Source organism: Bubalus bubalis, chromosome 20, assembly GCF_019923935.1.
Source record: "Bubalus bubalis isolate 160015118507 breed Murrah chromosome 20, NDDB_SH_1, whole genome shotgun sequence".
Classification (NCBI taxonomy): Eukaryota; Metazoa; Chordata; class Mammalia; order Artiodactyla; family Bovidae; genus Bubalus; species Bubalus bubalis.
In genome coordinates this window covers 33,566,637-33,580,537 of record NC_059176.1, presented here as the reverse complement: position 1 = coordinate 33,580,537, position 13,901 = coordinate 33,566,637, and the positions used below count along the sequence as shown (strand labels likewise).

At 32.5% G+C, this 13,901-nt stretch overlaps 1 protein-coding gene across 8 annotated transcripts in view; it reads right to left on the bottom strand.

The window, feature by feature from the left end:
* NOVA1 (NOVA alternative splicing regulator 1) overlaps nt 1-13,901 on the bottom strand; it is a 170,833-nt gene that overhangs the window by 105,321 nt on the left and 51,611 nt on the right. For 2 of the 8 annotated variants that reach the window (XM_044933158.1, XM_044933160.1), the window contains one exon: nt 11,368-11,469. The exons of the other annotated variants lie outside the window; for them this stretch is intronic. The gene's annotated coding sequence lies outside the window, so the exon portion shown is untranslated. The remainder of the gene's footprint in view (nt 1-11,367; nt 11,470-13,901) is intronic. 8 annotated transcript variants of the gene reach the window in all.

Here is a 13,901-nt window from a genome sequence, read left to right as displayed (position 1 = left end):
GAAATTATGTATTTATTTGGAGTTACATGTCTTCTACTTTATTTAGAAGAATATAAGCTCCACTAGAGCAGAGACTTTATGTATTCCCAGCATACAGGACAGTGTCAAGAGGACAGGACTACAAAATAAACATTTATCGAATAAAAGAATGAAGATGAGAATAGAATATTGTATGTGCTGTGTGTGTGCTAAGTCGCTTCAGTCGTGTCCAACTCTTTGTGACCCTGTGGACTGCAGCCTGCCAGGCTCCTCTGTCGATAGGATTCTCCAGGCAAAAATACTAGAATGGGTTGCCATTTCCTTCTCCAGGGGATCTTCCAAACCCAGGGATCAAACCCACATCTCTATATTTCCTGCATTGGCAGGCAGGTTCTTTACCACTAGCGCCACATAATATTATATAAATAACAGAATATTAGTTATATTAAGCTTACTAAGTGACACGTACGTGTGTGCTCAGTCGCTTCAGTCATGTCCAACTCTTTGCGACACCATGGACTGTAGCCCACCAGGCTCCTCTGTCCATGGGATTCTCCAGGCAAGAATACTGTAGTGGGTTGCCATGCCTACCTCCAGGGGATCTTCCCAACCCCAGGGATTGAACCCATGTCTCCTGTGACTCCTGCATTGCAGGTGAATTCTTTACCACTGAGACACTGGGAAAGTCCCAGTAAGTTAGACACAAACCATCAATAGGTATCATAAAATATGTAGGATATAAAAGCAACATGTGTGTGTAAATAAGGATACAGTGTTAGTTGCTCAGTCATGTCCAACTCTTAGAGTCCCCATGGACTGTAGCCCACCAGACTCCTGTGTCCATGGGATTCTCCAGGCAAGAATACTGCAGGGTGTTGCCATTCCCATCTCCAGAGGATCTTCCAGACCCAGGGATCGAAACTGGGTCTCCTGTATTTCAGGCAGATTCTTTACCACCTGAGCCACTACATATATCAATGTTAATAAAAACATGGGTGAAACTGGAAAATAGATTATGAAACATATATAAACTTCAAATTTTATTTTATATAAGCCAAAAAAATAAACTACTTTGAAAATTTATCATATCCAAAGAAATAACTGAGAAACTGAAATATTAAAAGCAAATTTATAAAATTAAGAGCTCATGTATATACGTATGTTTGTGTGTAGACAGATAGCAGACGTATGTAAAGATATACACCCATACTACTAAAAGAAAGAGGAAAAGAATGAGAAAAGAGGATTATATTAATCAAAATATTCAATACTATAGACTGAATATTTTTAAGATAAGAGGTCATCTTATTTCTATATAACACTAACATTCATTTGAAAATTTTTATGATACTCTAAAAAACCAGAAAAGGCCCATAATTCAAATTCAATCTAACCTGAAATGACAGTACCTTCATAATGAAAACTTTCATAAACTAGTGATTATCTTCAAAGACTGTAAGAAGAAAAAGCAAAGGGGGAAAAATAAGCTATCTATAAAGCTCTAGTACAGGAAGTACAAAAATAATTTTTGAAGTTCTAAAAATGCCTTTTATCTAAAAAATGCCAAAAATAAAAAATGAGAAATGACTATACATTATAATCTAAAAAATGAATATTATCAATGACCAAGATAAATAATGGCTGCCAAAATAGTGAAAATATTCTCAATTTAAATACAGAAAAAGGGAACATTCAATTGCCTCCTAGAGAACAATGGACTTTCTACAAAGCCTCCACTGAAAAATATGATGTGAAATTATTTCTACTCTTTTTTCCTATTAAAATCTTCCAATTCAGTTTTCCTTTACTGATTCAATTTCCTGGTACTTAGGACAAGGCTGCTTTTTGGTTTTGTTTTCTATACATGTGTGATTGCTTATCTGCCTAGAATAGTCCTGAGTTACTTCATTTGATTGTATCACAGATCTGGCAGGAGCTTCACATTTGGCATGTAGATGTCCACAGGTGATGTGGAAACAGGCTGAAAAGGCATATGGTAAGCAATCCATGCATGTTCTTGGGTATCACTCTTCTTAGGAGGTCACTGTATTTTACTAGAATAAATCAGATCCACAGTGGAACTGGGAATTGAGTTGACTTTTGTAAGATTTCAAAAGAAGACTGCTTCCCATTTGTATTACGTATGTCTAAAAGAAGGACTAATGTAAAATGACATTACGTATGTCAAAAAAAGGGACTAATGTAAGAAAAGAACTCACGTATTAGTTGCTTTCCACTAAAAATATTTTCTCAAATTGCACGTGACTCTTTATTTTTTAATTGGGATCAAAGAAAAAAACGCAATTTAGTGTACAGGCTGTAACAGGAGTTTACAAACTAGCACATATATTAGCATATGGCCAGGGAAATTTGTTTTCACATAATTAGTACCAGGGGATTTCTTCAGTGGCTCAGGGTAAAGAATCTGCCTTCAATGCAAGAGACGCAAGTTCCACCCCTGGGTTAGGAAGACCAGGAGGAGGGCATGGCAACCCACTCCAGTATTCTTGCCTGGAAAATCTCCTAGACAGAGGAGCCTGGAGGGCTACAGTCCATAGGGTTGCAGAGTCAGAGATGACTGAAGCAACTGAACACACAAACAATTAGTACCAAGTCAAGTGTTCTTTCTAGATTATTGTTTAGAATTCATTTAAGGTACTTTCCTGGTACTATTAACACTAATAGGAAGGAATTTCACATAGTTGAAATAATGTGTGACTGATTTGAAATGTGGGACTGACCTATGTTTCAGTGATCCATTCAACATTTTTAAGAGTTAAAAATCAAGAATCAACCATCTCACAATAAATTGAGTGAGTTCAGAAAGAATTTACTGAGAATATTCTCTATGGAAATCACAAATGTTCATAATATGTGGCGTCTACTCTCAAAGAAAACATAATAGAAAGATAAAACTAGTAAACAAATCTTAGTAAGTGGTAACTAATGAACTGGAGTTTTATCAATAAATATAGAATGAAATATATTGATTCAAGGCATCTTAAAAGCAAACAATGAGAATTTGGAAATAAGTAGGATGATATTCAAATCAAAGGAGAGGAGGGCAGTAATATTTTGACCCTGGATCATAGGTTTACTGTGAAGCATAGCAAGAATGATTGAGGTCACGAGGCAGAATTGATAACGCAGAACTGAAGATTTGGTTTGGTTTCAGACATGCTGAATATGTAATAACCTGCACACTATAGGAAAATACGGAGTCAAAATTTCAAAAAAGAAATATAAAAAGTAACTATCAATTAATGGCCACTTTTCTTATTATTTGCATTTACATTCATAACATGAGTAAGGTATTATGTATTAGATTAGATCACTATCTGAGTTTAGGGATAAAATAAAGAGGTAACTTTCTAATGAATTTTAAAGTTCATTGTTTTTCAATTTTTAACATTTTACTTGACCCACTAAAACAGAGTTTCTATATTAAAGTCCTATACAATATCACAATCAAAAAATAGAGCCACTTAAAAGGGAAAATAAACCAAAATGACAAATTTTTTAAAAAGTATGTTTTAGATAGTATATTTCAAAAAACTATACTATATTTCTAAGTATTGATTTTCCTATTTGATGACTGGTGGCTATATATACCAGATACTTCCTAAAAATTTCCCTAAATTTTACTTTTCCCAAGTATGTTCACAAAAACTTACAAAAACAGAAATTTGTTCTTTCTAGTATCAAACTTCCATCATACAGCAATATTCACCTCAGCTAAGTAAAAAATACAAAATAATTTTAATAATTTTGTTAAGTAGAATGTTTAAATTACTTCAATGGTTGGGAAAAGAGTAAATTAGCAGGAAAAGCTTCTTGGTACCTAAAACTAAGATGCAATCAGTCACATTTTATAGTTTGTTCCCTCTTATGAAGCACAAATACACAAGTTTATTGGTATAAGAAATATGATAATTGTATAAGAAATATGATAATGGTATAAGAAATAAGAAAATTCATACAAGTAATCCCATGTACTATAGTTTCTTGCATCAATACTGCTTGAAATTCAACTGATTATGAGATTTGTCATATTTACCATTTCAGCTAACATAAAGGTTAGAATGTCCATTCACCAAGATTCCTAGGTTAGGAAGTGTTAACTGATAAAAGTCAGAAATTAAAAGTTAAAGTGTCATCAGTTATATTGGTGAAAGTTAGTAAATAAGATAAAAATTTTTGAAATTTTCAATGAGATAATCCATATGTAATAGCAATGTGGAAATAAGGAGCAAAAAATTACTGGGATATTTTATTGATAATTGATTTAACTTCTCTCAAACTCTTATGATCTGATTTGAAGAGAACACATTTTTTTTCTCTCTCTTTTACTTTTTTAGTATACTATCTACATTTATTTGGGAGATTCCAGGAAAAATATTTTTTTAAACATATAAGGAATTTTTCAATTATTTGTACTTACAATGCCATTTTGACTTCTCACTTCTCTAATTATCACCTGACCATATGATAATAATATGTACCTGACCATACATATTAAAGAATCCTACTTTTAGCTAAATTTCAGCAATAAAGATTGCATTAAATTATTATGGTAAGGAATAGCAGAAATTCAATGTTACATCTCAAGCTGTTTAAGTCAACTTTTGTATAGTAATCACTCAAAATAATAATCCATTAAAGTATGATTGAAATAGCACTTTACTCTCAAAAATACAGCTTCAATTTAATTTTCTGTTATAGGTGTACTACTCTCATAACCAAAGCTCTTGGAGACCGATAGTTTGATTTTTCACCATTTCTGACCATATTTTTGATACAATCTGAAAACTTGAGGAATTTAAAATAAGAAAAGAAAATAATAGAAAGAATTTTCTTTCAATCTGAACCCACTTGGATATCCTTATTTAATCACCACTGACCCCATCAACTGTAATAAAACAAGAAAGAAAAATAAAGAAATGCAAGGAAACTGGAAGAAGATCAACTGAGCCAAAACAGAACTAAATCTAAAATGCACTTGCCTAAGAGTGAATAAAAGGCAATACCACTAGCTTAAAAAAATTAGAGGCATAAAAATAATTCTTGCACCCTCAAATATTTTTGGATCAAGGATATAAATGAACAAATAAAAATATTAGTATGAATTACTCAATAATAGTATTATAAACTCTGATCTCAATGCTCAGAAGAGATTCATAAATTCAGCAAATAATACACTGAATATATTATAGACAGAAAGTAAGAGATTTACCAAGAAAGAAGTCAGTGGCTGTCTCAAAAATGCTCACACTCTAGTAGGAAGATAGACATTTTTATAGGCAATACACTAATATCATAAACAAAGTACGAGTGAGAGCAAAGAACACACTAGAGAAAAGCACTTATTCTAACTGCCAAGAGCAGTAAAGACTTCACCTAAATTGGGCATCGAAGACCAAGTAAGATTCCACCAGAAGGAAAAGGTAAAAAGAATACCCCAAAGTCACAAAATAGCTTAAGACAAGGCATGGAATAACAGACATGGATGAACATTCATAGATATGCCAGCTGCTCACAAGGGCCTCAGTGTAGGTAATTTAAAAGGATGTTAAAATGTGAGTTTTTCTGTGTTTTCACTTTCAGCTAAGGATCCAAAGCTGAGAACAATAGGTTCCAAGTACAAGAGCGGAGGTGACGCATCACCTACGCAACACTTGGAAAGACGGGGGCCATAAACTGCTCATGTATCCCTTAGTCTATCATTCACATTAAAAAATAAAAGCATCTATTGGAGAAGGGGAGTTAATAAATTGTTTGAGGAAGAAACAGAACTATGATTCACTCAGATTTTGCCCTATGCCCTTTAGAATACAGGACACTTAATGAATGGAACAGGAACTGGAATTAGGGCTGAAACAAAATCTAAAGGCAAGAGGGCAAGATGATCTCACTCTGGGCTACCACCTCAGAAATGGCCCAGAGTTCCATTCCAGAGTTTATGGACTCAAGAAACATTTTCCCATAGGATAAATAAGGATACTGGGAAAGAAACTAGTCCTGAGCCATTTTTAAACAAAGTCTACCCAAAGGACTACAAAAGGAACAAGATAATACCAGAAGTAGAGGCTAGTGGTAGACCAGAAAGTCAGAGACTAAGGAAGGTAGTCAAACAAAGTATTGAATTCTAACCGGGTTATCCTCAGGCAGCAGGAATCCTTGATAAACCCCTCAAAACCAAGAGAAAGATCCCATTCAGATTTCCAACATACCTTTACTAGCAATTAGTAATTCTCTATTTCTGATGTTCAAACTTTGGAAGACCCAGGACCTGCACAGTGAGTAGGGAGGAAAAATAAGAAAAAAGAAATTGAGAGCTGCTGAGAAGTTGCTGTGTAGCACAGGGAGCTCTGTGGTGACCTGGAGGGATGGGATGCAGAGAGGGATGGAATATAGGTATAATTATGGCGGATTTGCATTGTTGTATGGCAGAAACCAATACAACATTGGAAAAAAATAGAAAAGAAAGTCTATCAGTTGACATGTCCTGTTCCCCTTTCCCACTCAGATTTTTAAGCCTGCTTTGAGTAAGGTTGATATAAGGGAGAAATTTTACATAGGATGAGAGTTTGGAGAAGGAAATGGCAACCCACTCCAGTGTTCTTGCCTGGAGAATCCCAGAGACGGGGGAGCCTGATGGGCTGCCGTCTTTGGGGTCGCACAGAGTCGGACACGACTGAAGCAACTTAGCAGCAGCAGCAGCAGCAGCAGCCTGTTTTTATATTGCCTGAACATTAAGACTACTTCGCAATGCCAAAGAGTGAGAAAAGAAGTAATAAAAGGAGAAAAAAATAAAAGGAGAGAGAGAGAAGTGCAAGAGGAAGAGAAAGGAAGAAGAGCAAATGCATGGCAGAACAAAGATAGGTTCTTGAAAAGCATTAAGATATGGAAAAAATAATATTCAGAGTTCAAATTTTATATTCAGTGACAGAAAAGAATAAAGTAACTTTCTGCTTGCACCCTGATGAGTTCATCTCTTTTAATAAACCCATAGAGAGTGGCAAATGGTGGGCAAAGTAGTCTGATTATAAGGTTCAAATTTTGATTTAATTATTGTGAAGTCTGAAATCTATAAATATAGACAACTTTAAGTTATTTTTTAAAGTCATACAATCATCTAAGCATATATATACTGTGAATCTGTTTAGGGAGAACCTACATTTATTTATAAAATGTTCACTCACACTCTGAGTTGCAGAAACTCGTCAGTATTAGGGAAAAGAAGTTAAAGGCAAATTCCATCTTCATGAGTTTACAGAAAATGAAAGGGGTTAGTCACTCCGTCATATCCAACTCTCTGAGACCCCATGGACTGTAGCCCGCCAGGCTCCTCTGTCCATGGGATTTCCCAGACAAGAAAACTGGAATGGGCTGCCACTTCCTTCTCCAAGAGGTCTTCCTGACCCAGGGATCGAACCTAGGTCTCCTGCATTGCAGGCAGATTCTTTACCAACTGAGCTAGCAGAGAAGCCACACAGAGGAAACAGACAAGTACACGTATTACCTTACACATAATAACTGCTAGAACAGGAAGAAGCAAAGCCTACAGGATTATATACAAGGGTAATACAATGAAAGTATAAAGGATGAAGAAGTAGGAAATACCTCAGTTAAGGAGAAATTCAAGTTATGTCCATAGGATTAGGTTGAGTTACATAGCTGATGGGAGCCTAGGATAAAGGGGTATGTGAGTGGCTGGAAACAATGTTGCAGGCAGGCAAAGGCACAATGAAAGCATGGCATATTCTGGGAATTATAAGAAGTTCAGTATCAATCAAGCAAGCAATCAGTACATGCAGGAAGAAATAAAGTTGAGCCAGTTCACATGCCTGGACAGGGAATTTGGATTTTATCTAAAGAACAATGGAGGCCACTGAAAGGTTTTAGTAACACTCATTTTTCATATACTGCACATCTAGTATACACTAAGAACTCTTTCACATGCTTGTTTTTTCCTCACAACAACCCTGTGAGGTAGGTGTAATGATTTTCCATTAACAGGTTGCGGGGGGAACCCTTAAATTTCTTAAGCAAGTTACACTTGAATAAATAACTACAAAGTGGTGATCAGTATTCCAACCACACTTCAGAAAATACATTAGAAATACATGGATACACACACACAAACATGCATACACATACACACATCACAAGTTTTACCCACAACACATTGAAATTTCAGAGTTAAAATTTTTTTAAAACAAGAAGGCTTGTTAAATTCTGCATTAAAACCTGTGGCATAAATAGTTCTTCAAGCAAACTTAAACATTTAAAATTTTCAACCAATTCAATTTATACTGATAAATACCTGCAGAATTCATAAAATAGGCAAGAATTTATATAAAATAAGATATAGCAAAGCTTGAGGTCATTCTATGCGAATTTTATCTCCATATATTTGCCAGAGATTATCTGGGGAAAAGATCTTTTCTCATTTATTTCTAAAATATGTACATTCAAACTGCATGTATTTTTCTAGGAACATAATTATATTTTAGATGACAGAAAATAAATGATGTATGAATACAAAAGTTTATTAAATGAAGTAACACAAATTTAAACCATTTAGAATAAAAAGAACTGTTCACCTAATGTTAAATTACAAAATCATCTCCCCATTGTTTACAATAAAACATTTGAAAGTTTTTTATCTCCCTATAGCATCACAAAAGTTTGGTAAGTCAAATAACTTATAAAAAATATGTTTGGGATGGATCTAAAAATATCTCTAATCCAAAATATAGACTATGTACTTTGTAAAACTGAGGAGACTACCTGAGAAACTAAAATATGTATTGAAACTATTTTAAAATGTGTTTTTAAAAATTAGTTTAAATATCAAATATCATTTTGATATTTGGCAAAACTAATACAATTATGTAAAATTTAAAAATAAAATAAAATTAAAAAAATAAAATAAAAATTAGTTTAAGTTAAAATCCACACTCAAAGTATACTTCTGGGTAGCTTATTTTCTCACCAATTTCACTTATTTCTTCAGCTAGTCTTAATATTTCTTTTTAAAATCTCTAATTGAAAACTAGATATTGTCAGAACATTACTGCTGGAGGTCTAAGTACATACAATTATTTAGAAATTCCTATTATCTATGAATTTGATTTATTTTTCCTATTTCAAACAGAAAAGTATAATGGAGGATGAAAAAATAAAGGTTTCATTAAGATTAACTGCTCTTGATTTAGTATTTATTTCTGAATTCCAAAATTATGAAGAGAATATAGATTAATATGCCTGACCACAATTCAGAATATGATAATAAGCTCCCCTTTGGAAAATAAAAAGTAAAATAGAGATATTAGGCATCTATAAGATACTTTATGCAATGAGAATAATTTCTAAATAAACTAATGTTTCAAATGTACAACTGAACTTAAAACACCAACATTATTTTTTATTGCACAAGCAGTACATGTTCATTAAATTCAAATAGTACACAAGCATATTAAATAAAAATGAAAATTTCCATATAATTCCTTTTTTCCAAATACCATACACTGGGAGTATATTAAAGTATACATTTTATATAAATCTAATTAAATTTCATCAGCCACAGAATATATAAAATATAACAATTAAATATCCTGTATAACTGAAAAATATTTATTCAAATATACACCACAGGTATAGTTCATTCCTTTTCACTAACACATTAAAATAATATATATTTATAAAACATATGGTTTATTCTGTCAAGTATGAGTACTTCAGTTAATAAGATGAATAGGATTAATACTTACACTGTATGTAGAAAATGCAAAGGAACCAATTATAGCAAAGCAAATATTTCACATACTGATAAAATACACTCTTGCTAGAGAAACACAAGTATATTATGTCTAAAACTATATTTTTTTAAAATACTGATGTTTACTTTTTTAATGTTTTGACTACTGAGTGAAGTATTAAGTGTATGCAAATAAGGGTTAAAATCTCCTTAAAAAGTTAGTGTTTTGGCAATATTTAAATACATTATTCTCTGAATGTAAATGAAGTTTAGCTTTTCCTAATATACTTGATGTTTCCTGACGGAAATCAGGCTGTATTTATTCTCAAAAAAAATTTATTCCAAAACATTGGGAGTAACTCCACTACAAAATTAGAGACAGTCAAGTCTGTAGGAAATTAGACCTCCTATTTGATTTTAAAATAGCACCACTTGGTATTTAATTAGTACAAATAATATTCTAACTAGAACAAAATCACTTGAACCAAAATATCTTGGTTACATAACGTAAGGTACAATTTTGAATACATTGAATTCTACTATTTAGTGGAACAGAAAACACTTAAAGAAATGGTCTCTAGAAAATAATTTTTTCCACCCACCTCATTTTACAAGTAAACAAACTGTGGCCCAGAGAGGTTTTTATCTGCTTTCATTGAGAATCTACAGGTTTAGAGATGTACACAAATATCATTTAAGTTATCACACATATGTTAAAGTTACCTAAAACAAAAGACACTATGTTTTATAAGATTAAGACTTTCTAAAGACTAAAAGAGTCTAATTCTTGCCATATAAATGTTTATAGATACACCCATACTCAACATACACACAAATATAACTAGTAAGTCATACTATTTGACTAAAAAAACAAAATGAAATATAACAATCCATATCATATTGTTTAAAATGACACAGTGGTTCTTAATGTTATTTTCCTATCCTATAAAGCATAACTATGCCAAACTTACAAAAGCAGCACTCTTGTAAAATTGCTTTTACAAAAGGAAAAAAGGGATATTACTAAATAATTAAATGGGAGAGAGCAACTAAAATATGCTAAGTGGAAGTTCAAATACTTATTGTTTATTTTCTCCCATGCTTTCTTTCAATATGGTAAAAATTTTAAACAATGTTTCTAAAACAAAAAATCAAAACTACATTCATAAAAAACTGGTTTTGCTGCAAAACTTTCACAAAAAGAGTGAAAGTATTAAATTAAGACTAAGGCATAGATAACTGCAAGCAAAACTAATTAGGATATTTTATTGAATTATAAGTTGATTTGTTACTTTAAGAATATAGCTCTAAAATCTTATATAATATTGATTTGGTCATTTGAAAATTATTTAATAGATTCACAAGTTTCATTAAAAGTGAAGTACTTATAAAAGCATTTTAGTTACATTTGCTTTTAGAATAAAATAATTTCCAATGAGTGCATCCACTTATTTGCTATGTAATCAGTACCAATCACAAATTAGATGACCTTAAAAAATTTAGAGCCAGGGAGAGCAGCACTAAGCTTAACTGACCTCAATACATTTTTCAATGATGCTTCCCAGTTTTGTGTTATTCTCTCGTTTTGGGTTTTCCAGTCTAGGGCGGGTACACAAGAAACTTACAGTCTATGTAGTACTCCTAGTCAGTTTCACTCTGCAGATGGCACAGTGGAGAAATACCTTCTGTACAGGACCATGTACAATTTCTTCTACAGCTGTCAGCACCTAGGGGAAAGTGCGCTGTTAAACAGTTGCTGCGTTCCACTTCAGAAGTGGCTGCAATTCGGTGGTGGGTGAAGTGACTCCTGTACATATATACAGGGATGAAAAGTACTATAGAAAATGAAAACATTTAACAACAAAAGTGGCTGTCTGAAAACTGTGCCACAGCAAAGCAGAATACATCGTTTAGTTACAAGAGCCTTACACAGACAGGCTGCTATTTAATTAAAAATTGAATGTTAAGAATGAGACAGTAAAAATAAAAATACAGTTATTCAATTCACAATATAACTAAGTATCATTACTGAAACATATGTCAAAAAATTAAACCCAAACATTGTTTAATGACTTATAGCATTATTTCTATAGTAATTTTCCTAAAACCAGGTAAATGTATACAGTAAGATTCTTTACTCTGTTCGGCCAATTTATTTGCTTTAGATAACAATTCAAGGAGTAAAAAACAAAATAGGTGAGATATCAAAACTGAAACATAAGTAACATGAAAATATCTAAAAAGAACTGTAAAGAAAAACATTCTGAAATTCTTAATTACTTTATGTTAAACATTTTATAAAAAAAAAAAAAACAGTCCTCAAAAACTATAAAGGGCTATTTTTCATATAATGGAGCTTTAAAAGTGACCTAATTAGAAAATGACAACTTCTCTTCGTCAAAGTGACAATGAATTAGAATCTAAATACATCTTCTTCCTTTGCTCATATAAACAATGAATTCACCAATTATATGATAATTTCAGCTTATCAATACATAAAATAATTACTATATCCTACTTCTACTACAGAAACAACACCCATTCTATATGATTTATCTTTGATGGAATCAGAAGATAAAAATCCAGAAACTGTTCTCTAAGAAGTATCACCCAATCACTAGGCGGGGAGGTATTTTCTAATCTTCTATCTCTAGGCACAGCTACTATATTTATGCTAATCTGAAGAGGTAACTGACTACATATTTCAAAATAGCACATTTAGGTTCCTGAAACAGATTGAGAATGCTTTGATGCAAAGCCCAACAAATCAGACCATTAAAAAGTGTTCTTTCATCAAACTTATATGAATCTCAACTGTCATAACAGATTTATTTTGGTATATATTCAGTGAGGTCAGAGATAGCTTACAATTTCCTTTCAGCTTTCTTAAACTCTTTCTATAATAAGTCATAATGTAAAGGAATATTATTTCCTTTAAGTGACAAGAGGTTGCAAAGGAAGAAAATGTGCAGAATTCCCCAGTCTCTTTATTAAAAGAAGACATAGATAAGGGATTCCCAATTCAGGGTCTACATATGGGAATTAGGAAAACTAGGAATTCTGCAAAATTGCAGGCTAAAGACGTACTATACAGGTGCATAAGTATGTTTTTTTTCCCTGGGGAAATGGGATTTTGTCAGGTTTTCAAAAGGCTCTGTGATTTTCCAAAAAAGTTTAAGGAACTACTGGTAAATAATGTGAAGACATTCAACTGAATAAGGAACAGTAATCACTTAAATCAAATCCCTAAATCTGAGCAGCTCATAATGTAAAGTGAAGAACAGACACAAGGAAGTTCCAACCATTAAATGAAATAACTCACAGAAAGCACCTAACATTGACCTATTATTATCAGTAATAGCAGTAACCCTTCAAAAGAGCTGTGTCAAACAAAACTTCCTTATAGGGTCCCATCTTTGTTTACTGCTACATAACTTCATAATATATTACTTTTAGCTAGCTGTGTCTTCTATGTTTATTTAGGTGTGTCTTCTAAAAGAGATCAACATCACAAGCTACACATTTCTGCATTAGTTTAGATACAAAAATGCTAAATACAAGTTTTGGAACACTGTTACATACTCCTAGAGTCTACATTTTCCCAAAAGCCACACTGGTCCCTTCTGTGACACAGTACTTACTTGGAAAAGATTCAGACATGAAAAAAAAAATTGGCTTCAATTGTTTATATAAAGTTATTTCACTTTCTTTATCAGTCTGGCCTTTCAAACAACAACAAAAAAATCTAAATTGGAAGAATCTATCAAGGAAACACATTTTCTGAAAAGGTTATACAAATACTTTTACTTTCATATACCATTTTCTTAGTTTAATTTTCTGAGGTAAGATATACAACAAATATTCATACATACGCATCCTTTAAAAAGAAGCTTTAGAGTTACAATATGTAGATAAACCTTACCTTTAAAATGAATTCACAATTATTACAAATAGAATTACAAAATAGTGTGCATGGTGCTCTTAAGGGTTTTGGTAACTTTTAAATACCCATTAAAAATTGACAAATAAACTGTTACCATGTATTAAGATGCTCAGTGAAGGAATAAGCTTGCAAATATATCTGAAATAATGGCATACAGTGCAACTATGTAGTTTGTTCCCAATCATTTCAAATGTAAAGTACTTTTCCTTGAGTCTT